This window comes from the organism of the source record quoted next, unplaced genomic scaffold (assembly GCF_019419815.1).
Source record: "Pyrus x bretschneideri cultivar Hongxiangsu unplaced genomic scaffold, Pyrus_bretschneideri_v1 Contig14, whole genome shotgun sequence".
NCBI lineage: Eukaryota > Viridiplantae > Streptophyta > Magnoliopsida > Rosales > Rosaceae > Pyrus > Pyrus x bretschneideri.
In genome coordinates, this window is record NW_025999435.1 from 8,275,296 (window position 1) to 8,303,044 (window position 27,749).

At 35.5% G+C, this 27,749-nt stretch overlaps 2 long non-coding RNA genes across 6 annotated transcripts; both read left to right on the top strand.

The window, feature by feature from the left end:
• Positions 1–14,756: 14,756 nt before the first annotated feature.
• On the top strand, positions 14,757–17,361 carry LOC108866920. 5 transcript variants are annotated; one of them, XR_007256728.1, is made up of 6 exons: positions 14,757–14,869; positions 14,989–15,094; positions 15,552–15,584; positions 15,891–15,982; positions 16,059–16,120; positions 16,435–17,361. It is a non-coding gene; the product is annotated as an uncharacterized LOC108866920 (long non-coding RNA). The 5 variants fall into 5 exon arrangements; XR_001952828.2 differs by lacking the exon at positions 14,757–14,869 and having other exon boundaries at positions 14,877–15,094; positions 16,435–16,608; positions 17,166–17,361; XR_007256727.1 differs by lacking the exon at positions 14,757–14,869 and having other exon boundaries at positions 14,877–15,094; positions 16,435–16,515; positions 17,166–17,361.
• A 987-nt stretch (positions 17,362–18,348) lies between these two features.
• LOC103942619 lies at positions 18,349–23,258 on the top strand. Its single transcript, XR_666667.3, has 4 exons — positions 18,349–18,653; positions 18,832–19,386; positions 19,694–19,810; positions 22,790–23,258. It is a non-coding gene; the product is annotated as an uncharacterized LOC103942619 (long non-coding RNA).
• The last annotated feature ends 4,491 nt before the right edge of the window (positions 23,259–27,749 follow it).

Sequence of the window (27,749 nt, forward strand, 5' to 3'; positions counted from 1 at the left end):
CAAATATGTGTTATATAATTTATGAATTATATTATATTTTTTGTACGGTACTGTAATACCATGGTAATGGTATCAATTACCAATATCGTATCATGAAATTTTGGTACGGTACAATATCGTACCATTACTAATTGGTACAAAAAAAATTGGCACAAAATTGGTATGGCACGGTTGGCAATTCAGTTAGCACGGCAATTTGGCAAAAAAAAAAAAAAAAATCCACCCCTAGTTATAAGACGTTACGCGATAATCAGGCAGTGGCCTGGTGTTTAGCACTTAGACGGCTTGACGAGGCCTAGACGAACTAGGCGGGATTTAGGTTGGTTTAAGTAAATTTATTATTTATTGTACAAATAAGTGCTTGCTTATACGTAAAAATTACAAATAAGTACAAAATAAAATGACATATGGATTATAAAGTATTAGAACATAATACAAAATATAAAATTTCTTTATTTTCTGTCTAAGTGAGAGTGGCAACCTAGACGAGTCTAGGCGGGCGCCTAAGCAAGTCTAAGTGCCGATTTTTAATTTTCAAACATCTAAGGACCACTTAAGGCGGTGGCTAGCCGCTTAGTGGCTAAACGGAGCTAAGTGGAGATTTTTAGAACAATAATCCAAACATTTAAAAGCTATATTTTTTAAAAAAAAATATAAGACACATTGAGAGATCGTCACATATGTTATGTTATAATTCACCCCAGTTGTAACATTTGTACTGTTAAATGTTTGAAAATATTAATAATTATCCACATAACTTATACACAAATTATGACTGAATGTTTAGAAAGATCAATAACAAGTTAAAACTAGTGTTATAAGTTAGCGTTTCAAGTCAACTCTTTACAATAAATATTCGAAAATCTCAATTATAATTCAAGTGATGAACGTGTTAAATCGTCCTACACTATTATTTATGGGTAATAACTCTTTATTAGGAGGGGTGAGCCTATTACACGTGTTACAAAGTAGTGTTGTTATTTAGAGAGATTTGAATCGGAGAGTACACGTTGACTACCATTGAATCTAGAATTCTCGATATGCTTTAGATCATAGTTTTGGAGATAATATAGAAAATGAGATAATGGATGCAGGTGAGAATAACGAGGAATAATCATTTTCAGGTACTTTAGGATGGGGACAAACTATTGTATGGTATTCTTCGCCACCCAAATACCGGATCGCTAAGGGCCTAAAACTCCATTTCATTAGGCGTTTTCAAGGTGCAGACCTTGCGTCCGGACCTTGTGTGCGAACCGAAATCTAATGGTTGTGATTTGCTGAGCTCACGGTTGTAATTAAATTTTATTTTATTTATTGGGTATGTTTTTATCGGAGAGAAAGAGAGAGGCGTGAAGTTGGAGGATTATTCACCCATTGAAGAGGGAAAGAGAGGCAAAGAGAGGGAGCTGGGGTTAGAAATCGATTTCAAGTGGATTGAAGCTCCGTTGTGATTATGATCTAGTAATCTTATACCTTTAATTTGTTTTAGTTCACTAGGTGTGCTTTTGTCAGCAAAAGGGGGAAAGATTAGGGTTGTCTTCGTGGGAAAAAAGAGGCAGAGAGGGGTTGGTGAGGGTAGGAGTGTTCGATTTTCAGGTGGATTGATCACGACCTAGTAAATCCTATACCTTTATTTATTTATTTTGTTCACTGGGTGTGTTTTGTCGAAGAGAGAAGGATAGCTAATGGTTGTATTCTCAAGGAAAGAGAGGCAGAGAGAAGAAGCTGATGAAGGGTGTAAACGCTCAATTTCATGGGGATTAAAGTTGTGCTTGGATTGGAGTTGACAGTGGTGGTTTATCCAGAACCTCTGAAGAAACCCAGATTGTGAAGGTCAATTTCTGAAGAAATCCAAAACCTCTATTATAATCCATTACCATTCCATTTTGGTATTTATAATTCTGGGAATTAAATCCATAATGGTGGGCGGTTGCCACTAGACTTGGTTGAAATCGTGAAATTGGATTTTAGATATATAGGTGTAAAACTTGTGCTAGGTTGTCATAAGTTGTGTTGTAGTTGAGTAGATTTGTGGCAGGTAGACATTGAAGTGTAATTCAATGGGGGATGAGTTAGAAATAGAAAAAATTATGGTGGAGTGAAAGGATGTAGATGCAAGGGATCAATTTGGTGCAAGGAAAGTTGAATGTGTGCTACCAACGGTAGATAATGAGTTGGAACCCAAATTGAAAATGGAGTTTGATTCGTTAGGTGAAGGATATCACTTTTTACAACAATTATGCACTTGCAAACAAGGCAAAAGAATTTAGAAGCATAGTAGTAAAAAGTCCAATGGTGGTGATTGTTGGTTAAGGAAAGAATTTGTTTGTTGCAAACAAGGCAAAAAGAGGGTGGGTGCTAATCCCAAACCAATTAGAATCATAGGAGGGGTGATGCTAAAACTTAGTGTAAGGCAAAACTTGTGCTGGATAAGGGAATTGGTTGTGAAAATTTGGTTATAATAGTTTTCAACGACACAACCACCATATGTCAAGTGCCTCACACTTAATTAGATTTTAGAGGTAAAGAAGGCGATGATTAATCAATGTATGTGGCCAAACATTTCCATAAATAAACAAGCGGGTTTATTAAAGGTGCAAAGTGGAGGAATTGGAAATATTGGTTGTAGCCCATGGATATGAACAATGCCAAACAACAATTGCGAGTTCATCTAATTGGTCATGATGAGAAAGAGAAAAAAAAATCATTCTATTTCAAATTGAAGATTGGTAAAGGTGGAATACTCGGCAATTTCATTTTGGTGGATGCTAAGTCATGACATAGTTATGACCATTTTGGTGATGTGATTGTGTTTGACACCACTGTCAACACTAATATGTACTGGATGATGTTTGCTCCTTTGTTAAGAGTTAATAACCATGGTCAAACCACAGTATTTGGTTGTGTATACTTGAAAAATAAAAAAACCGAGAGCTTTGTGTATACTTTCATACAAATTGAGTTCCGGCATTTTGTAAGCACAGTTTTTCCGTCGGAATGTCGAATAGTCAATGTGCGGAGCATTCTCATATCTTTTTCAAACAATATTTGCATAGAAAGCGCTTTTTTATTGAATTCATTATTTGGTTTAATCGAGCCCTTGGACGGCAACATCAGAAAGAGGTGATTGCGACTACAATAATGAAAATTGTGTGCCTCTTTTGCAGCTGCGCACCCCAATGGAAGTTCAAATGGGCAAATTCTACGGTAAGCATTTTCTACTATACGCAGTATATATATTTTGGAAACTATACTTGTTTTACAGCAAGAAGTAATTATGTTTTTTAAAAAGTTTTTACAAAGCTTTATTTTTAGGCCCACTCACCCTTGTTTTTCGCTCCTCCAGGTTTTAGTGGCTAAGCTTTCATGTCGACGAGGATTTCTGGCAAACTGTTGTTATGAGAATACTATCGACGGTATAATTCCTCATTTATCTTTGATGTACTTTACTTATACTCTAACATCACGTGTGAAATGGGTTCATTCCTGCTCACAAGCGCTCCTGGTGTCGACCAGCATAGCTTGATTTAGACATTCCGGGTTGGGGTGTGTCAACTAACCTCTTCATCTCCGTCACCCTTGCAGCCTTCTCAAGTACTTCATACACTGTCTTATTCCCATTCCCTGACTTTTCCCTCAAGAAACAAGTCACACTCTTCAATTCCTCCACTTTAAACTTTTCGAACATAAACTGAGTGTACCTGCATGTAACAACCCATCCATAATTTTATGATTTTATTCATTTTAAAGGAGTGAATTGACCATAATACCCTTAAAAGAAAGATTGTTGACTTTCTTTGACCGTCTCTCCGTGACTCGTATGAGCTATTATTTTACTATATTCTCGAAGTACCTAATGGTACAAACGCATAGAAGCAAGCGAAACTGAATTTGGAGTTACGATGAAGATTTTACAGACTTACAAACGTGAAGGGTGATTTGGTAATTTCATGTGAGATATTTTATGGCTTGTTTTGTGAGCCACGTGGGGCCCACACCCCATTCCTCCACCTCTCTCCTGTGTCCCCTCCATCATTTTTGGGAGCTCTCTTTTGTTGTTAAGACTCTCTCTTTCCTTCTCATCTCACATTTCTCATCTTTCATTTCAAACCCTTTCTTTTTACACTTTATGTACAACACAAAATAGTCGATCCTCATCGCCATTTTCCACTTTCTCCGACAAGCCCAATTGAACCAACTGTTACTGCAGACCTCGTAACAAGTCAGCATCAACATGGATGCTCCATCAACAACTCATCTTCTCTCTACTCTTTAACCCTTCCTTCTTTGTAAACCAACAAACTATCCATCTTTAAGCTCTTTAAGCCTCGAGATTATATAAATCACTTCCCTTTTGTTGTTGGATCTAATGATGACCTTGAATACATGTTTTGGTGAAGTTTAACAAGAATTTGACTCGGTGAAGAATTTTCCCAATACTCTGGAAATCTGGACCGTGACCATCAGGCCCCTTTTAGGTCGTTCTCCAGGCCAACTCTAGCCACAATTGGACCCCAAATTGGTATAAACCTCTTCCTCACATTCCTAGCTTCTAATTGGCTTTTGAATCATTACATTTGGTTGAAAATTGAGCTTGAAATGAGCTCTAAAAGTCAAGGGGAAAACTTGAAAAAATCTGGAGATCATGGTGACGACGCATAGACGCGCGTGGCTGCCTAAGCAGCCACCTTGTGGTGGCGCTTAGCTACGCTTGTGGCAGCACGTGGAGGAACCCGAGGTCCTTCCTTAGGTTTCTTCATGTGCCGAACCCAAATCTGCCATTTGTTTATCGATTTACTATGATTAAAATTTTATTTATTACTATCATGTTGATGTGAGTTATCGATTTTTTGTTGCGTGATAGTATTTACGTTATCTGCTCATCGTTGTTGCACCGGTGTCAGTACTCGCCTGGGCTAGGGCCAATCTTTCACGTGTATGTGCACATCGCACTGTACGCTCACTTTGGATCCATTGTAGGTGCCAATCCTGTCCTAGATTGCTATAGGCAATAAGGACTCGTATGTGCTGCGCATAGCGCCAATCTTCACGTGATTGTAGTACTAAGGCGCATATTATTGTTAAACTCAGTCTTGTTTATGTCAGAATATCTCTACATGAACTCGTGTGTCAGCATATGTCGATGAGTACTCAATACGATATGTTTGTTTATGCGAGATTATGTGATTACGAACGTTATGTGCTTACTTATGAAATATTATGCCGTATTAAATTCTAGAGATTTTGCAGGCTAGGGTAAGTATTTTCTTACTATACGTAGTATGTATATTTTGGAAACTATACTTGTTTTATGGCGAGGGGTTATTATGTTTTCAAAAAGGTTTTTACAAAGCTTTGTTTTTAGTCTCACTCACCCTTGTTTTTCGCTCTTCCAGGTTTTAGTGCTAAGCTTTCATGTCGATGAGGATTCTTGGCAAATCTCGGTATAGGTGGCTATCTTTGATGGTATAATTTTTATCCTACCTTACTGTACTTTACTTTTGCTCTAAGATCACATGTGAAATGAGTTCATTCCGGCTCACAAGCACACTCTTATATTTAGGCACTTTTAGGTTTAAATTTATTCACATTTACCACATCACTACACTTTATGGCTCCATCACACCTCGATTAAGAGTCCAGGTGGACATTCTGGGTCGGGGTGTGTCAGTTTGGTATCAGAGCATAAGTTTTAGCAGTATTGCATTCATCACACACATGATGTAGCATTCTTGGTTCTTGAGCCTAATTTTCAAATCTTGCCACCTCGTCGAGCACAAAAAATGTGTCAACTTTTTCTAAGTTTTGAGTGACTTTGACGACTTATCAACATTCTAGAACATCGTTTTGGTGGACGCCTTTAGACATTAAATGAAGAAATCAGTTGCCGAGGAAAATCCCAATTTGGTATGAGTTAAAGGCCCCGAAGCAAGGCTAATGTATCGATAGTTGTGTACCACCGGAGATTTACTCGTCAATCCCACCACTATTATCATGTCATCATTACCAACCTTTTCAAGATAGGAAACCAAAAGTAGTTTTGATTTCTTAACAATATCCGTTAGTATACCATCTATCAGAATTCCTACGAAGTTTACTTTCTTGGAGATTCCAGAAATGTCTTTAGCGAAAACTTGGTGCTAAAGTGGTAGTACTCAACGAAAAAACATCTGGGGGACAACCACTTTTGGTCCCCGATAACACTAATCTTTTCAAACGCACTAGTGATCATTACGGATCTTCAGGAGGAAGATCAACTTCCGCTTAAGTCTATTCTAAAGTAGATTATTAGCAAATTCTTTTTTCAGCCTTAGGACATTCCAACCAACACTAGTTTCAATGTTGTACTCATCATTTCGATAAGTATAGGCTTGTGAGTATGAGTGGTTATACCTTCGGGTAGCAGAAATCTCAAAAGCAGTAATCAAATACCCCTAGAATCATCGAAACCACCTCATAAGGCCAATTTCTAACCAATCATCCGAAACTATCCATCTATGCAGGCTCTAACTTGTAATTAGCCTACGGTGGTACTACTAATTGACGATATTGTCCGATATCCAGGAACTGTCAACCAGTATTAAAGTTGTATGATTTCTGATACCGGACAGAGGTACTAGTATTTGTGAGCGATACCTTTATGCCAGAATGCCGATTCACAGTTTCAGGGTAGAGAACAATATCAAAATAGCATACATGAGTTAATTAGCGGCGCTACTGATAGATCGATAACAGTGACTATCTAAGCTGAAGAAATTAAAATCGTGGAAATTTAGGACCAAGCCTTGTTTAGGATAGTAAATTCATAGTTGTGTTAATCATATTACCCAGTTAGGTAACTCGAATATTCTCGACCAGTCATCCTTGAGGTTGCTTTCACGGACAAACATTAGAATTTGAGCACGAGTTAATTCCCGCTATAAAAGCGAATTGAGTATTGGGAAAATTGTGAAGACCTTTTAGTACATGGTGTATAGAAAGGAAGTAGTATGGTACGTTTTGAGGGTGCACATCTTTGGCATCACTTGACAAAATTTTACTAGGGATATCACCAAATTATGAAATGAAGTACACCATCAATCCATTTTCTCGTACTACACCAGTTTTTCTTGTGGCTTTCAAATGACTCCTACATTATTTAGAGAACTTAGTTACAAAAGCTTACCGATTAGGAATTTATCCAACCAAACCCCTTATCTAGGGAACCTCGAACCTATTTGTGAAGGCGAAAGACGGAATCTTAGGATCATACGTAGATTCTAACAACACAATCAGGTGTCGATTAAAATCGTTAGCCCATACTTTGAATTGATGGTTCACCGACCAACTTTTGGAACTCGAGTTTTCTTCTGTAACTTGTCGAATTTGTAGTGGTCTTACCGATGACCTTCTCACTTACCCTAGCAACGAGAGCAAATTTTCTGAACACCAACAATCAATTTTATACCAAATTCCTCAAATATTACCTTTATTTAGATTGATACTTTTCCTAGGAGATGTGATCTTAGTAGACGATATTCTTTGCTTTTTCCCAAAAGGTTGTACTAGAAGATAGTTGAAATTCCCACAAATTATTGTGAAATATGCAATATCCTTGACCTTGTCGATTTTTGTCAGAAGTTTGTTAGCAACCTTTCAGATGTGGCATTTTTGTTCCTTTCAAGGTGGTTGAGGAAAAATCTGTTTAATTGAGACATGAAATATGATTAAAGTTGTAACAACTAAGGTATTGTTTATTTTTCACCCTTGTTCGTACACTTTTCGATAACATCGATAGTTTTGACATCCATCATGTCGTTTCTTCTTAATGATTTGGTTGCGTGCTGATGCAGCATGGCGGAGTTTCGCTTATTTTTCCAACTGTTGGTATTGTACGAAATGAACCATCTTATTCATGACTTAGAGTCAACAATTATTATTTTCATTTGAAAATCGGATGGCACTTCTCTGTGGATAAATGTGTCCAAATCTTTACCAACCTTAGACTTCTCAAATACATCTTCATTTGAAGTGAGCTAAATTTTAGACAACGGTGATGGAAAAACAAAATCAACATCTACCTTTGCACTATCATGTATCACCTCAGTAATGCAAATGTAGTTATTGTTCCCCACAGCAAAAGACATATATATATATATATATACACACACACCCTTGAACACCTTTAGTCTGTCCTACCTAATTCCAAGTAGAAATTCATGAGTATTGATGTGGCGTTACCTACAAATCATCAAGAAATCGTTCGAGTGGTAATAATCACTTTCTATATTTAAATGTAGTTGGAAAATATCACCGTAGACTCCCAGTACGAGGTATCTTGCACATATCGAGATTATGGTGATGTTTCGGTGATTATTGATCGACTTGACAAATCAACCCACTTTTGTTGGTCTATAGGGACTACATTTTAGATCACTTGAGAAAATTTCTCCTTTTGAATTTATCAGATTTTTTGGTGTTTTGATCAACGTCTACTTTGACTGTGATTCTATATCACCTTCTTGTGCTGGAAAGCCTTTCAGTTAACTGTGGGTGCGTGTCTACCCCACTGCACTTCATATTAATTTTTGAAGCAGTTAAACCGTCTAAGAGAATCGCTCAGACCTTATAATTTTAATTATGACCTTTAATTCCTCAATCACCCAACAAATACTCTGTTGAACGAATCTTTATCGTTGGTGATTAAATATTTCGAAAAGCTACCATTGTAGCGACATGTTATGCATTCAATCTAGTATCTTGTACTCTAGATTTGATGGACTTGTTTTGACTCTCAAATTCTTGAGTGTTCTTTACGCCTTCTTGACATAATTTTTGGCTAAATTCAAGAGAAATTCAATATAAATATGCTCACTATGGCGTTGTGAACTGCATTGTCTGACTATATACTGTGTGTGTCACTACTGCACCTCAAAGTGATACGTGTTTCACTTCCAAGTCTTGGGAAGTCTTCTTGAAGACTGTGAGTACAAAGTTGTTGTCTAGTACCACACTTCACCTTCAGACTAACAACTAGTCTGAATGAACTATCTGAACCTTCGTGGCATGGTGCGTTTATCCATTCTGTAGTTTTAATATGATTGTAGTAGACACTTATCTTTGTTAGAGTTACATGTAACTACAATTTTCAGTTTTGGGTATGGCACCGTTTGAGATTTTGTATGGAGACTTTATGCACAATACATGATCGACAGAAAAGTATTGCGAACAAGTATTTGAATGATCGAGATTGCAATGTAGCAAATGGTGTGCTATTGACGATGCCGCCCGAGAAGGTAGTACGTGAGCACAATCAAGGCGTTATTCAATTGACTTATGCATATTTTCCAATGGGGGACATGATGGTAATATTGCACCCTCGAGGATTTATTACTTGCTTGTCGAGACAACAATGAGTTGTCGGTATTGCAAACTGCAGATCGTAATGTCAATAACTTATTCGTTGGATTCGTTAAGCAAGTGGATAAGTAGGCGCGTTTACGTTAATATTTTTATTTAAATATTTATTTATTTATTTTATTGTTTGGGCTTGACCCAAAGATACTACACACTTATTCTCGGAGTACGTGACGCTACAAGTGTGTAGGTGAAATTTTTCTATGTTCAGCTTTAATTTTAGTACAACAATTTTAAATTCTACGTTATATTATATACGTATTTTGATGATATGTTACTATATATCTATTTTTGACTTCATGTTTTCAGAAAGGATTTATATTTTAGTATTGTATTAAAGGAGGAGGAAAGTTTGAGTTAGGAGCATGAAAGAGGAATCATTACAATCCGATCGCGATAGAATGGCAATCTCTTTTATACAACCCCTCTAGCTTGATTTCTTCTTTATGTATTTTCTATCTATCTCTGAGTATTTTATGTCTAGCAATTTATTTCAAATTTTGAGGATGAAATTTTTTTAAGGTGGGTAGATTATGACAACCCGTCCCTAATTTTACGATTTTATTCATTTAAAGCAGTGAATTGACCAAAATACCCGCAAAAGAAAGATTGTTGACTTTGGAGTTACGATGATATGAATGCATAGGCGCAAGCGGAATTGAATTTGGAGTTACGATGAAGATTTTACGAACTTACGAACGTGAAGGGCGATTTGGTAATTTCATGTGAGAGATATTTTGTGGCAACGTGGGGCCCATGTCCCATTCCTCCACCTTTCTCTTATGTCCCCTACATCATTTCTGGGAGCTCTCTTTTGCTGCCAGGACTCTTTCTTTCCTCTCATCTCTCATTTCAAACCCTCTATCTCTGCACTCTATGCATAACACAAAATAGCCAATCCCTATCGCCATGTTCCACCTTCTCCGAGAAGCCCAGTTGAACCAGTCGTTACTTGCAGGCCTCGTAACAAGTCACCATCAATGTGGATACTCCCTCAACAACTCATTCTCTCTCTACTTTTTAACCCTCCCTTCTTTGTAAACCAGCAAACTCTCCTCTCTAAGCTCTGTGCACTGCACAGAAGGTGCAACAATACCAGGTCCATCACCATCACCACCCCAGCGAGTTTAGGCCACCACCACTGCTATGTTTCTCGGCGATTTTCTTTAATTATTAACCAAGGTAAGCCTCAGGGTTCTGTAAATCACTTCCTTTTGTTGTTAGATTTGATGATGACCTTAAATACCTGTTTTGGTAAAGTTTAACACGAATTTGACTTTGGGAAGAATTTTCCTAGAACTCTTAGGCCACTTTTAACACGAATTTGACTCTAGGAATACCTGTTTTGGACTGTGACCATCAGGCCACTTTTAGGCCGTTCTCCTAGCCAACTCCGGCCACGATTGTACCCCAAACTGGTATAAACATCTTCCTCACATTCCTAGCATCTAATTGGCTTTTGAATCATTGCATTTGGTTGAAAATCGAGCTTGAAATGAGCTCTGAAAGTTGAGGGAAAAACCTGCAAAAATCTAGAAATCATGGTGACGGTGCTTGGACGTGTGTCGTGGCCGGCGCGTGCAGGGCGTGGCTGCCCACCTTGTGGTAGCGCATGGAGGAACCCGAGGTCCTTCCTTAGGTTTGTTGACATGTCGAACCTGAATCCGCCTTTTGTTTTCTGAAATTCAACCTTTTTAAAATAGTTCTTTTATTAGCCGCACTTTGTATGGAAAACGTGTTTATACGTTAGTACGTTAATGGTTTTGTTTCTAGGTGCAATGCATTAGAAGGATCTTCGAAGCCCGCGAGGCGGGTTCGACCCGAAGACATGATTTGTGAGTAGGTCTTTGCTTTTAAATATTATTATTTATTTAGTTTCCATTATACATTTGAAAAAGGATTTCCTACGTATGCCTAGATTAGACTAATATTTATAAGAATTAACAAAATAACGAAAATTACGAAATTATCCTAAATCCTTTGGGATGCACATGTATGCGTACTTTTATGGGATTTTAATTAAGACCATGATTAATATTTAATTTATTACTATCATGTCGATGTGAATTATCAATTTACTGTTGCATGATCATATTTACGTTATCTACTTGTCGTTGCTTGCACCTGTGTTAGTACTTGCTCGAGCTAGGGCCAGTGTTTCACGTGTATGTGCACATCGCATCGTACACTCACTTTGGATCCATTTTAGGTGTCAATCCTGTCCTAGATTGCTATAGGAAATTAAGACTCATATGTGCTGCGCATAACGCTAGTTTTCACGTGATTATAGTACTAGATCGTATATTATTGTTACACCCAGTCATGTTCATGCCAGAATATCTCTGCATGAACTCGTATTTCAAAATGTGTTGATGAGCACTTGATATGATATGTTTGCTTATGCAAGATTATGTGATTACGGATGTCATGTACTTACTTATGAAATATTGTGCTGTATTGAATTCTTGAGATTTTATAGGCTACGATAAGTATTTTCTTACTATACGTAGTATGTATATTTTGGAAACTATGCTTGTTTTAAGGTGAGGGGTTATTATGCTTTCAAAAAGGTTTTTACAAAGCTTTGTTTTTAAGCCCACTCACCCTTGTTTTTCGTCCCTCCATGTTTTAGTGCTGAGCTTTCGTATCGACGATGATTCTTAGCAAATCTCGGTATAAATGGCTATCTTTGATGGTATAATTTTTATCCTACCTTACTGTACTTTACTTATGCTCTGACATCACGTGTGAAATGGGTTCATTCCCGCTCACAAGCACACTCTTATATTTAGGCACTTTTAGGTTTAAATTTATTCACATTTTCCACATCATTACACTTTATGGCTTCGTCAACCTCCTGGTGTCGGCTAGCACACCTCGATTTGGAGTCCAGGTGGACATTCCGGGTCTGAGTGTGTCATTTACTATATAGTGGATACTACAATCTTGTCTTTGGCTTTGTAAATATCATTAACGTGTACAGAACTAAAAAAAAAAAAAAATTGAAATGTTAATCTAGAGCACGAAAAGTACATTTAGTGTATTATGTACGTATTTCCACATAAAGTTTAAATATTTAAAACTAAGTGAAACTTTTTTTTGGCGATGAGTTCCACAAATAATAATACTATCTTGCAATCTCCTTATAAAAATGCATCAAAATTACAAATGAAGTCCATAGAAGAAGTTAAAATTCCTAAAAAATTTATATGGAATTTGTAGTAGTTTTGAAGTCCTATCGAATCTTTTAGTTTTAAAATTCTAAAACTTTATCACTATGTTCTATCATCATATCAGTGAATTTTATAAGATTTTTCATGTTAACAACATGTTGACAACTGAATTTATGTAAAGGCTTAAGATTCTACAGGTTTAAAAACAATATTAAAGGGAGAAAGAATCAAATCCAAAAATGAAGAAAAAATGGAAACAGCAAACAAAAAGTTGACAAAAACAAACCAGTGGTGAAAAGTTTTGATCTGCATGGTGTCTTAACATTATAAATCCACCATGGGCGCTTGTATGAAAAGCAGTTAAGGTCTTGCAGAATGAATGTAGTTGAAATCGTAATGGCATAGGAGGGAGGGGTTGGAGGGCCTATTCTCCTGTGTTGTCTTCTTGCTAAAATTTATAAGAACCTCATACTATCAGAATCTCAACAGATAATCATTTTTACCTACCCACAATAAATTAGAACCTTCAAGCCAAGAACTTACATTTCATTAAGGAAGTAAAGTGACTTGTGCAAATACTTTGTTAGTGTCTGGTTTAGTCTACAATTCAATAGGAAGAAACATGTTATTGACTCACAAAATGAAATAATTTGAATATAAAAGATACAGCTAAACAATTAAATGCATAATTGACAAAAGAAGCTAGTAAAATTTGACAATTAAAACTTGAAGACTATATTGTTTGGTAATTTTGAATAACACATGTGTGCAATTTTTCAAGCTAAACTCCTTTTTTGTCATGCATTTGATAAACTTGTAAGATAATTAGTCTAATCACCTAGCCTTTTTTAAGATGCTGCACAGTTTGAGTAAAATGTTAAAAACCACCAACATGTAAAATTAAAGTCAAATATGTAAGTTGTTTAACATTTTATCAATAACTGACGAAAATAATATAGACAAAAAAGTAAATTACTTGAAATTGCAGCTATGCTGGTAGTAAATTAAAACTGAACATGGTGTTCTTTTGTTTCTGGTATACTTTTATGAGATGTAAATAAGACTGAAGTAGTTGAAACAAACCTGCGTAGGAAAATAGAAAAGAGTTAAGAGTTTATAAAACCAGAAACAAATAGAAACACATTTGTTAGCTTCTTTAAACCTGATTTTAAGAGCCATGTGAAACAATTTTGTTTTTGCTTGATAAATATAGGATTTCATTTATTTTTAATGAATGAATAAATGTGTAAGCATGATTTAATAAAATTAAGAACTTTCTTGCAAATTTTGTAAGACATCTTTAAGCACAATATTTATAGTATAGTTCTTAGCATTGTTTCTCCATTTTCTATCAAAAAATTTAAACCCTCTCTTGATGTCAATCTAGACAATGCAACATACAACTAACCATGTGTAAAAACAGGTCCTGGAAGATATAAACCAACTTGTTTCATAGATTGACCTTGGCTTTTATTAATTGTCATTGCATAACCTAGTCTAACTAGAAATTGGCGTCTTTTAAAAATGAAAGGCCACTTGCTCTTGTAGCTATAAGAGTGATTCTTGGTATGAAAACTTTGTGATCAATATTGCTTCTAGCAAGAAATTTAGCTTCAATAATTCTATTAAATAATTGAGTAACAACTAATCTAGTTCCATTACATAAACCTAAACACTAATTTAAATTTCGTAGTAGCATAATTGGCATTCCTATTTTTAAAACCCAATTATGTGCAGGCAAAACATTAAAGTAAAGCTTGTTTAAAAATTCAGTTTGATACATTATTTCAAGGTTTTCAACATTTTCATTTGAACAGCATAAAGAATCATAACTTAAAAATGAGTAATGCTCTCCTAGTAATAAATTAATTATATAATTATTCACATCTGAAACCACTACAACAGTTTGGGTCTTTTACGACGTGAAATATACGGCATACAATACTGGCATGCCTTAAATGATATTATTCATGACATTCGTAAAGTTCATGTCGTAATACTTGCACATAATCTAGCATTCACGGCAACACTTTTGTACAAGTTGTTAAATAAAAATATTTACGGCTTAAGCATTATGTGTCATATTTGACAATTTACATGTCGTAAAATGAATTTTCTATATATTTGAGTCCCTACCTTTTATGGCATGAATGACATAACATAAATAATGGATTCTAGCTTCGCGTCAAAACTTTTTTTTAAATCTTTCATATTTACAAAGAGATGTGTGCAGGCATCAACAAGGAAAATTGAATTCCCGCTATAGCACTCCCGCTATAATTTTCCAGAATTTTCAAGTAAGACGCCATTTTATTCACTTTTTCCCACTGACAACCCAAACCATTTCCAAGTGTTAGGAAAAAAAGACAAAACGTGATCCCCGTTGCTTCATTTAATCTCTCTTTCTCTCGTTCAGACACACTCTCCGTAGAACGAGAAAGAATTGAGGGCGATGCACTCTTGAGTGTTCTGAAACACTCTACAAACCCACTCTTGCTGGTCAATGACGATAGTGGTAACTGGTAAGCTCTGGCCCTCTTCTCTTCTCCAATCCCCCTTTTCTTCATTCTCGTTTCTGACCTCTAACATTGATCCCCTTTTTTCCCTTCTCTCTTTTGTAGCTTTGCACTCCAATTCATCTTTTCTTATTGGGTCCACTTTGTTTCTCTCTTTCTATTTCCCTTTATGTGGAAATTTTGTTCATAAATAGACCCGATTAAAACTGAACTTAATTTAATTTTTGCGATTTTATGCACGAATGGTTATAGGTGAAATTTTCTTCGGATTTTAACCTACAACACGAATTGCCCATTTGTTTAAAATAACAAATTGCTGTCTCTTTCCATTTCACCTACAATACGAATTGCCCATTTATTTAATTAAGCTTTTTCTATGGGATTTTATCTTTATGTTGTAACTTTGTCTTTGCTAATGTTTTAATTGATATGATTCTAACCAATTTTTTCATTTGTTATTTAGGGTATAATCGTGCATTCTTGGAAAAAGGCTTTGGTAAATTCTTTACAACTTTGTTTTAATGAATCGAAATTTCATTTGTCTATCTATTTAATTCATGTTTGGGTGTATCTGGGTTTGCATTTGTTTACTAGGTATGCCATATATCCCACTAGAATTCCTCTGCACTCCAAACACTCTAAATCTTATGCTCAATAGTTTTAATTTTCCTAATGAAAACTCCATATTTGATATGTAGTACAACTAGAGGGTCTAAAGTCTTTTTATGGTGTCCACGAGAGGTCACTCTCTCTGCTCATTCTTTTTATGGTTATTTAACCTCATGTTTGTTTTTTATTGCAGTGATTAGTAATTCAAATACATGACCACATGTCACTCTCTACTTATTGTCTCTCTTTCTTTCTGACTGCCAACCATTTCTACCATGACCTCTTGTAAGTTTTAATTCAAAACAGCTGATTTTGATCAACTAAGGGTTGTGTTGTTAACTTATATTTTTTCAATTGGCAGTAGGAGAACTGTAATTCTAGTTGGAAATCATTAAGTATACCATCTGCTTTATCTCCTCTTAGGTAAGTTGTTTGACTTCTAATTTTATTGTTTTAACCTCTCATGTTTATAAGATATAGATAACAGTTTTAGCAATGGATCGAAGTTGGATGTTCCTTAGACATAGATTTTGTGATGCATTCACTGATAGTGATAGTGAGAATCATGATGATCATGAGACGTTTGAGATGTTACGTAGTTTTCAAAGGGCAATAGATATGGAAACTAATGTGATGTACTTGCATGTTTTGATTTTTGCATTTTCATATAGTTATGGCAATTGGAGAAGCTACTAATGTGATGCATAGTTTAACTTTGTTAATTTTTCTTCTTGAAGAATATCACTATGGCAGGAAAGAGGAAGCGAATCCATTGTGACTTTTCAAGTGAGGCATCAATCGACAATCCATAAATTAAGGTTGTTGCTGTTATAACTTCAAACAGTAAGGTTGCTGTTGTTATAACATCAGGAAGTACCCAAGGGAGTGCAAATGTTCCCCTTTTCTTTTAGGTTGTTATTGGTGTTTTCAATTGGTTCTTTTTTCCTTGGTCCTCGTCCTGCATGCTTTCTTGTTGACAAATTGGTTAAGTTTTCATGGATTATTGTAATACTATGGTGTTATTGCAGCTCTTACCCATTTTCTAATTTTTAACTGTTGTGTCAAAGTGTCTTTTTGAATGTATCTTCGTCACGATGTAGTGTGAACTGGTGCATGAGTTGATTATTTCGGTACTAAGGATGCTTTTTGTCACTTGTTGATATTTCTTTGAGTTTGTTGGTTATGAGTATTATATCTAACCAAAGACATGGATGATTTGGATATGTAAGTTGTAGCCTTAATGTCAATGGAAGTCTACTTATGCAGGTTGTCTTAACAACTTAAGACATGGATGATTAATTTAGTTGAGTGACTGTCACTTCAGATATTTCTTGTTTTTCTATCACTTACTAAGTTATATATTTTGGTCCTACATATTTGAGAATTAGCCTAGCACTTCTTAAGGAATTGCTTTGTTTTTTGTTGGTATGGTGCTCTTTTTTGATCAAATTGGATGCTCTATGGGCAGTGGACGTGGAGGATGAGCTTGGGAGATTGCTTGTTTGGGGGTGATGCTGCTTCGTAGTCATGATTTGTTTCCTCTGTCAACTTTAGGATGTGCATCAATTGTAAAGAGGAACAAAACATTTTTTGTTTGTGTCAAAACTTCCAACTGTACTGTAATTGACAATTTCTACTAATTAATTTAAGTATTTGGAGTTTAATGTGTTTGTGGTGATTGTTGTTGTCGTTCTTTTGTGTTCCTTACAATATTAATTTAGATGTTATGAAGTTAGGTTTGTTTAAAATGAATTGTTAAAAATAAAAATAAAAGTAAATGTAAACTACAGCTGCAATATTAGTAGTTGTTGATGGTAGTTTTTTTTTACGATGTACAATGTGTGCCGTAATTGCTTTCACATTATTACGACATTCAACAGGCGTCGTATCAAATATAAATTACGGCACACATGTATGCCGTAATTGTTTTTGCAATATTACAACACTTTATTAATGTCGTATTTAATACCAATTAAGGCGCACAAGGCACGCCTTAAAGAGCATTTACGATGTGTTTTGCTTAAATTATTCATGGCTACTAGAGAACGTCGTATTTGACAAAACATATTTTATGACAGAGGCTTTTATTGGGGGCTCACGTCGTAAATAACCATTTACGGAGCTCTTTGTGCGCCGTAAAAGATCAATTATGTTGTAGTGAACAGTTGTATTTTGAGGTGCTATAATAGCTCGTTTTCTTAAATACACAAAATTGTCAAAAAAAAATGTTCAAAATTGGGGTAAGTTGCAAAAAGATTGAATGTATAGGATTTGTAGAAGAATTGATTATTAAATCTTGAGATATTTCAATCAAAGATGTATCTCTATCATTTGAAATATCCATATTATTTGTGTTATTCATTTGTCTATTAGCTACCAATTAGCAACGGAACTTTTTTTATTTTTTATTTTCAACGCTCAATCCATTTTTTGACAATCTTACATTTCCTTTCAAATGAAAAATTTTGAAATGTGATCACAAATTATATATACTAAAACTCAGTTGAGTTTTAGCACTGTTCAACAATAGTAAAAGGGCAGAAATGCCCCTGATTTTTTTTGTCATCCGTGTGCTTTTTGGTTCCATCTTCTTTTTGGTTCTATCCTCTTATACACATGTTGCTCATTGTTTCCCTTTTAGGCTACACGCGTCGATCATCGTTGAAGGCTCTGCTTCGATTTCTTCTCGACCTTTTCTTTCGTGTTTCTTTCTCTCTCCCACAACATTTTGCTTTGTTTCGAACCTGGTTTTCTTCCTCTCTCGCACTGCCCCTTTTCCTAATATCTATTGTTTCCGTCTTTGTCTCGGCGCGATCATCCACTGTCGTTTTTGTTGTTGGAATAGTCTTCTGCTCCTGCGAATTTCTTTGGTTCGAAAGCTTTAGGTGGCTACAAGCTTTTGCCGTTTCAATTTCATCAAAATCATTTTTTTCCTTGCGTGACCTAGTGTCTTATGGTGAGTTTTAGGCATTTTTCATTGTGCCTAATTTAATTTGTTTTCATTTCTTTTTTGTGGTTTTCGATTTGCAGGTGGATTTTGTGTTTGGACTTTTTTTTTCCTATGATTTCGAGGTTATCTTTGTGTGCTTTGATCTTGTGTGTGGTTGTCTAATTTGATTCGTTTTTTCTTTCAGGAAACACTGGTCATGAAATTTTAGAGCTTTTGTGTGCAGCGTTGGTAGCCCTTTGTGCTGAGTGTATACAATTTTTGTTTTTCCTTTTGTGTCTTTTGTTTAAGAAATTTTTTTATTTTTTTATTTTTGGTGGCCTTTGGTCTACAGATACAACTTCGGTTTAAATTTTGGTTTTTTTTTTTTTTTTTTTTTTTTTTCAAATTTTGGTTGCTTTTGTTTATGTGTTTAGATGCCTGATTTTTTGACAAGGCGATTCTGGCCGATAACCAAAGAACTAGACCTCGCTACTATCAGTAAACGATTCCTCTTACTCCCATGACAAATATTCAGGTATTGCATATTGGATTTCATTTCAGTTTTTAGAAAACAGACATGTAGTTCTTTGATTCTACAAGTGAAGATAATACACATAGTAACAAAGCACTCCTACACCTCTGAATAATGGGTCAACAATCCAACTCCAAACTAGCAAGCAACAAACCATCCCTAACCCTCACAAAGTCGCATGGGCCACCATCAAGAAGGCCCCTCCAAAACCTCTGCATCAGCATCCAGGTAAATCCCACTCATGCTCTACTTCACAAGTTCATTGTTATTTTTTGTAATAAATTCTGATTTCTAGAACTGTAAATTCGGATGTGGAAATGAATTTTCCGTGCAAATTTGGATATTTGAATGTTGTTAAAATTAGGGGAATGGCTCCGATTTTGTTAGTCAATTAATTTAATTTTTTGTTTATCTCAAGCTTCTAAATGATTTCCTACATCAATGCTTAGTTTTACTCACTGAAATTTGAGGGGTGAATTTTTTTACCTTATGACCTCATTTGTGATTGTCAAGTGCATAATTGTCTTTTGATCAGATTTCCTTTGAAGTCAATGCCAAACTGTAGTGTGATGTTCAAACTTTGTGGCCTTTTGAAATAAGTGGGAGCATAATTCATTCTACTACAGATTGTTCCCCTTTCCATTTCCATGAGGTAAAAGCTCAAATCCCTGTATTTTTGTGTTGGAGAAGTTGGTGGAACAAATTGTGCTTTAGTCTACATATGACCAATAGTCTATGATTTTACCTATTTTGATAATGCTTGAATTATGCTTCTTGGTTTTTAATTGGGTTTTTGTGTAGTGATTTGGATAGATAGTTCATAGCATAGGTTTGGTTGCATATTTATTGGAAAAAGAAAAACACAGAGAGGCACAACACACTGAGGATAAACTTTTTCTCTTTAGGTTAGCACTACTTCTTTTTCCTACCAGTCATAGGTGTGCTAATAGTGTTGAGAACAATGCCTAATTTATTTTAACTCTTCTCATTTTGATAATTACCTTTTCCACTGCCTTCTTGAACTTGGAATTAGTTTGATAGCATTTTGGTTTTAAGCGTTTATAAAAGTATTTCATTCCAATGAACAAGTCATTGATCTATTAACTCTTATTTTGTTGAAGATTTAGTGCTAAAAGTTAGGAGATACAAGTATTACATTCCATTCACCAAGTCATTGATATATTAACTCTTATTTGCTAGAGGATTGAGATTTAAACTCTTCTCATCTTTGTTGCAGTTATCCAATAATAAGAATAAACATTCTCCATTGCTTCGCCTGCTTCTACCAACAAATTGAAACCTAAACATTAAAATTTCATCATTACGATTTTACCCATTTATCATAAAACTAGTAGACATAACTTCATACCATCTCAGAGCAGAAATTAAGGTTTTAATTTTCTTTTACTCCATTATTGCTCATTCTCTGTTTACTTTTCCTTAAGTCTCCAAACAAGGTACCGTTTGTAAGTTGACACACCCCGACCGAGATTAGGGCATGCTGGCCGTCACGTGGAAGTGACGTAACCATGTGCATAGTGCGGAAGCTAATAAATTAATAATAAAAGTACAAATAATTAAAAACCAGCTTTACACAAAGTAAGAACATACATGTGCAAGCGTAAGTGTGAAAAACGAAGTTCAGAGCACGAAGACCTAATGCAGTCCGGGAGAAATAACACTACAAAACACACCCCAAAGGTGGTCCTACACTGGTGATAATCTGTCAAATATGCCAGGGAAATCCTCTGGGAAGCCACCAAAAGCGCTAGCCAACTAGAACCTGGAGGGGCGCAAAACAAAAAGTGTGAGTGGGCAAAAACAAAGCTTTTCAAAAACCATTTCATAAACAAGTTCTAACCCCTCGCTGTAAAACTTGTATACTTCCCAGAAAAATAGAATATATATATATATATATATAAATCACGCTCAAAAAGATGCCATGCCAAAAACCTCAAAATGAAATGCAAGTGCTCAGGAAATGTCAAATCAATGCCATGTAATCTGTCAGCCGGAGTCACCTAACGTGATCTGTACGGCTGAATCTAGAGCTCAAATCTCCATCTCACTAACTATACCTGCACACGAGTCGGAACCACCTAAAGTGGTCTGTACGACAGGACTGTGCACCTAACTTGGATCCAAGATGAGCGTGTGGTGCGGGAGGTGAACATCACGTGAAGGACTGTGCTCAACTCTGGGCGGGAGCACTAACACCGGGGGTGCAGGTTATGAGCTCTCAATGCATCTCAAACCACTACTGAATATAAGCATAAATCATACTCACCTGGCACTTACCTGTGCGCCCGCAGCACCAACAAATATATATATAGGCTACTAACAATGCATAAACAAACGGCAAACATAATGCATGGCATAAAAATGTATAAACGTTTCAATTCATTTTTTGGGAAAAACATCAGTATATAGGTATATACGGAAAACAAAAGCCCACTCACTGGTATGTAGAAGGGTCGTAACCCCCTTGCCTCGAGTGACCGCGCTCGTCCTCGGGATAGGTCTCACCTATATGCGAAACAACTATAAAAACGTTAATTTTAAAGCACATAACCAACCTTAAGAAATAGCTTCTCATACAAAGCTCAAATGGGGTGTATGAATACACCAACGTGATCTACTCAACCTCAGGAACATCCCCATATTTTTAGAAAAATTTTCCACCGCCGCACGTGCCTGGCACACTGACGGCGTCAATTAACGCCGTCAGGAATATTCCGTTAACGCTGTTAGGAATATTCCGTCCAAACTGACAGAATATTCCGTCATCTTCTCCGGCGAAGCTCCGCCGCCGGAAAATCGGGAAAACTTTAAAACCTTGTATCTCACTCGTTTTTCAACCAAATTTCACAAAATTGGTACCAAAATGAAGCTTACAACGAGAGGAACAAATCCATACCACTTTCAAGCACTAAAACCCACGGAATCTCGACGGGAAAACACCACCAACTCCGGCCAAGCTTGTAACTCACGATCCCGACGTCCAAAACCTTCAAACGAACCACCTTGAGCCTCCTAAGGACCTCACCAAGCTTCCTACAAGCTTGAAATTCTCAAAAACACAAGAATTAACGTGTGCATGAACAATGACCAAATCGGGGTATCCCGAGTTCGATGTGAAAATGAAGGTATCCTTACCTGAAATGGGTATGGTTGAACTCCTACGGTTCCTACGGACCTCACGAGCACGAATATGTAATTTGTTTCCTTGATTTGTGAAGGTTTCAATGGTTTTGGTTGTCGTCCGTACAAAGAGAATAGGAAAGGGAGAGAGAGAGGGCTTGGGACAGGGCAGGGAGAGAGGGTGAGTGAGTGTGGTGTGTGTGTGGTCCAAAACCAGCCAAGCAACACCCAAAAACAACCACACTAGGGGTAAAAACGTCATTTCACCCCTACGGTTTGAAAATTCGAAACGGGCTGTCACATAAGTCCTATCAATCTTCAATTTTTATTTTTCTTCCTTTGATTTCAGTTTTTTATTACTAATTTTAATCATTTGTGTCCACTACTAATATCTTGGTATGTTAGTTTGAAAACGTGTCCCTTCGAATTGTAAAATCTGGCAAATTATTTGAAGCAATTCTGATTTCAGCTTTTTGGACTTTACAAATAGGAAGATGAGGAGACAAAAAGAAGTACAAAGGGATGCATTTAGCCTCCACTTTTGAGGTTCCAGGCACGCAAAAACTACCGACTAGTGAGCTCAAAAAAAAAAAAAAATTCTCAATTTGATATAAAGTTTGGATTTTCAAGTCTGGATTGGATTTAATTGTACATTTAATTTGAATTTTAATCCTTCAAGAAGATTAAAATTAAAAAAAAAAAAAAAAAACACCTGGTGTTAGATTAATTATTGATTTTAGACTCTTAATGTGTACTTAATTCAAATTCATATTATATTTTTAGACTCTTTTACATTAAACAAACAAATGTGCACATATGCATTCAAGAAGCTAAAAGTTACTCAAGGATCAACGTTGTTGTCGTATACTTATTTACCTGTCCATTCTAGGTAACTCATGTATACAACTTACAAGTATACTCCTATATTAATTTGTTTAGTTAATATGATAAATTGTTGTATGAGAAAATTGATCATCCATCTCGTACAAGCTAGCATTTTCTAAAAACAATAATTTTTCAATAGACGTGAAGAAGAATCTTTGTTTTCAATCTTCCATCATTTTGGTAGAAAAACTTTGTCCTCATAAAAAGTGAATGGTATGTCCCTCAATTGTTTTTGGCCAAAAAGGAAGCACATTTGTCACCATAATTATTTCTCTTTTTAGCCAATCCGCTTCCTTTCTCCTCGCCATCATAGCCATCATAGACAAGAGGACGTATACATACTATAAGAATATAAGTGTGTGTGTGTGTGTAATATAGGCAGGTCACACGTCCTATGAAACCGATGGTGTTGAAAACACCTTAACCATTGATTTACGAAGATAAAGAAAAACCTGTGAGATATAAGTTTTATATGTCCAACTTTGGTTATAGAAAGTCTTTTGAAGATTTTAAGTGAGAACTTCTGCGTCAGTTATGTTTGTTCTTTTTAATTTTTTGTGTGCATGCTAATCTTTAAATTTGGCCGAAACGTCCTCATTTTGGAGCTCAAGGGTTAAGCATATTGGACCCTTAATTTCAATAGGGTTTTTGAATTTTAATCCTTCAAGAAGATTAAAATTTAAAAAAAAAAAAAAAACCTGATTTTAGATTGATTATTGATTTTAGACCCTTAATGTGTACTTAATTCAAATTCATATTATATTTTTGTTTTTATATTTAATAGAATATTTTTTTGTCAAAGTTTTTATATTTAATAGATAACTTATTTAATGTTATTCATTAAATTTTAAATTTATTATTATACAATTTTATTTAACCTTCTCCAATTAGTGTACCTAAACACATATCATAATATATTTTATTAAATTAGTGTACCGAAATGCCCATACCTAAATATATTATAGTGAATTAGTGACAGATAAGAAAATATGTAAAAACATAAGTGTACCAAAATTCGATACCTAACTATATGATACTAAACTAGTGTACCGAAATGTCGGTACCGAAATATATTATACTAAACTAGTGTACCGAAATGTTCGTACTTAAACATATTATACTAACCCATTGTACCAAAATGTTCGTACCTAAATATATTTTTATGAATTAGTGGCAGATAAGAAAATATGCAAAAACATAAGTGTACCAAAAAATCTCTACAAAAATATTTTCTTATATAAGATGCCTACCATAATGAGAATTAAAATTGATGGCATTAAATAGAGTCTATGGACTAAAATTAATTTTTAATCTTGTATAAGACATTTTTCTAAACTTCATTTTATTTAGGGATTAAAATCTAGTTTTCTATTTGATTTATATGGAAAGACTTTTGCTTTTATTAATGCATAAAAGTAATTGACCTATTATTACAAAGTATTTACAACTTGACAATATTCAAATCAAATCAATAAATATTATTACTCACCTTAATTATAATGAACAATTACTTATTGCACATATTATTACCCCCAACACACACACAAGTTCAAAAGTATATAGTGCTATTATAAGTTATATATATATATGCACAGTACTAACAAATATGTTAAAAAAAATATTATAGGTAATTAATTTACCTATATGTAAATTTATGATTATCAAATAATATATATTTTGTAGGTAAATTAATAAGATATATGTCCAAATAATAGGTAAATTATTATATGATAATAGGTAAATTAGTATTAAGTAGGTAAATTATTAGTGTTAAGTAGGTATTATTTGGCATATTTTATTATTATATGTACAAATAATAGGTAAATTAGTATTAAATAAAATAAAAAATATTATTATGTAGGTAAATTGACACACCCCGACCGAAATCAAGGCGTGCTGCCCATCACGTGAGGGTGACGTACCCATGTGCACAGTGCGGAAGCAAAATATAATAATAAAAGTACGAATAAATAAAAACCAAACTACTAAACGATGTAGTTAACGTACAAGTGCAAGTGTAAGTGTGAAAAACAATATTCAGAGCACAGAAAGCCTAAGTGCAGTCCAGAAGAACGAATATTAATTACACCACACCCAAAGATGATCCTACATTTGTGATGTTCTGTCAGGACCACCGTCAAGTCCTCGTGAACCACCAAAGCTGATTCTAACTAGAACATGGAGGGGCGCAAAACAAAAAGTGTGAGTGGGCAAAAACAAAGCTTTTCACAATCATTTCATTATCAAAGTTCGAACCCCTCGCCGTAAAACCTGTATCGTTTCCTAGAAAATAGAATATACACATATATCGAAAACATGTTCAGAAATATGCCATGTCGAATGCTTCCACATAAAATGTAAGTAACCCAGGTAATGACAATCAATGTAAGTAACATGTCCGCCGGAGTCACCTAACGTGACCTATACGGTTGAATCTAGAGCTCAAATCCCCAACTCACTAACTATACCTGCACACGAGTCGGGACCACCTATAGTGGTCTATACGACAGGACTGGGTGTAAATAAATACGCTCAAGTGCTACGATCACGTGAAGACTGGGTGAATAATTACGGGTCACCTATGAGTCGGAACCACCTATAGTGGTCTGTACGACAGGACTGTGCACCTAACTTGGATCCAAAATGAGCATGTGGTGCGGGAGGTGAACATCACGTGAAGGACTAGGCCCTACTCTAAGCGGGTGCACTAACACTGGGGGTGCAGGTTATGAGCTCTCTATGCATCTCACATAACCACTAATTCACAATCATAAACCATAAACTTACCTGGCACTTACCTCTGTGTCCGCAACACCAATCATAAATATATGCAACTACTAATGCATAATTAAATAGGCAAACGCTAAGCATGACATTTAAAACATATAAATATTCCATTTCATTTTCTGGGAAAAACCACAAGTATATAGGTATATACGGAAAACCAAAAGCCCACTCACTGATATATGGAAGGGTCGTAACCCCCTTGCCTCGAGTGACTGCGCTCGTCCTCATGATAGGTCTCACCTATATGCGAAACAACTATAAAAACGTCAATTTAAAGCACATAACCAAAACTAGGTAATAATTTCTCATACAATGCTCAAATGCGATGTGTGAATACACCAATGTGATCTACTCAACCTCACGAACATCCCCATATTTTAAAAATAATTTTCCGAGGCTCCACGTGCCGCCACGTGCCAGCGAGGGCACGGCCCTACGCGCGGCCAAAACTAACGGATTCCCTAACCGCCGTTAGGGAATATTCCGTTAAACCCTAACAAATTCCATTAAAACTAACCTGGCACTGTTAAGAATATTCTGTTAACTTAATGAAATATTCCCTTGTCTTCTCCAGTGAGTCTCGCCGGCCGTCGTTGTCAACGCTGCCGTCTGCAACTCGAATTCTCGCCGGAAACTGGAAAATTTTCAAAACTTCATATCTTCTTCATTTCTCAACCAAATTCCATGAAATTGGTACCAAAATGAAGCTTACAACAAGTAGAACAAAACCTTACCACTTTGAAGTCTTAAATTCATGGAATCTCATCGGAGAAACCACGAAATTCCAGCTAAACCTGCAACTCATCACTCCTGGCTTTCCCGACGTCCAATTTCTCCCAAAATGCTTCCCCGAGCTTTGTGAGAGTATTCTAAAGCTTCCTATGACCTTAAAAACTTCTAAATCCCCCATGATCACGTGTGCATGAACAATGCACAAAATCGGGGTTCCCTGGTTCTTAGGTTTTCGAGGGTTTCACGTCTAAAAACTGGTATAGATGAGTTCGTAATGACGAGATGAAGGTGATGGTACTGAACACGGGCTCAATCTGCACAGAAATAGGTTGGTTTGGTGTTGTTCGTACAAAGGAAGAAGAAGAGAGAGAGAGAGAGTGTTCGAGACAGAGGGTGGTACACAAGAGATGATGATGGGGATGAGGGTGTGTGTGTGGTCCAGATGCAACCAGCCAAACAACTAAACAACACACCAAAAAGGCAAATACCCACCAAGGGCAAAATCGTCATTTCACACCTACGGTACAAATAATCCGGGATGGGCTGTCACATAAATTCTTTTGCATATATATGGTTTGTTATTATGTAGGTAAATTATTTTTCATGTATTCTACATATTGGGTTTTTTTTTTTTTAAGCAATCTAACATTTTAAAATTTTAATAGTAGGTGCACTATTCGAATCAAATGTTTTTTTTGGGTAAATTATTTTGCATGAATTTCACACACTTAAATAGGTAAAACATAATTTTATTGACTTAATTAAGAATGTATAATAACATATTAGACATGTTTTATGTTATTATATATTAGTCAATGAATTTATAACATTAATGTTGTTTTTAAATCATTAATTCTCCCTTACAATCCATCTGGCATTAATTATGTACATCAAACATTCAAATAGAGTTTATAAAATAAATAAAAAAAATCAAATAGGGGTATTTTAGGCATCCGAAATTTTCTAAATGTGTGAAGTTAAACATAATTAATGAATTTGCTGATGTGGAATCTAGTCAATGGTTTTATTCAAGTAAAAAACTTACG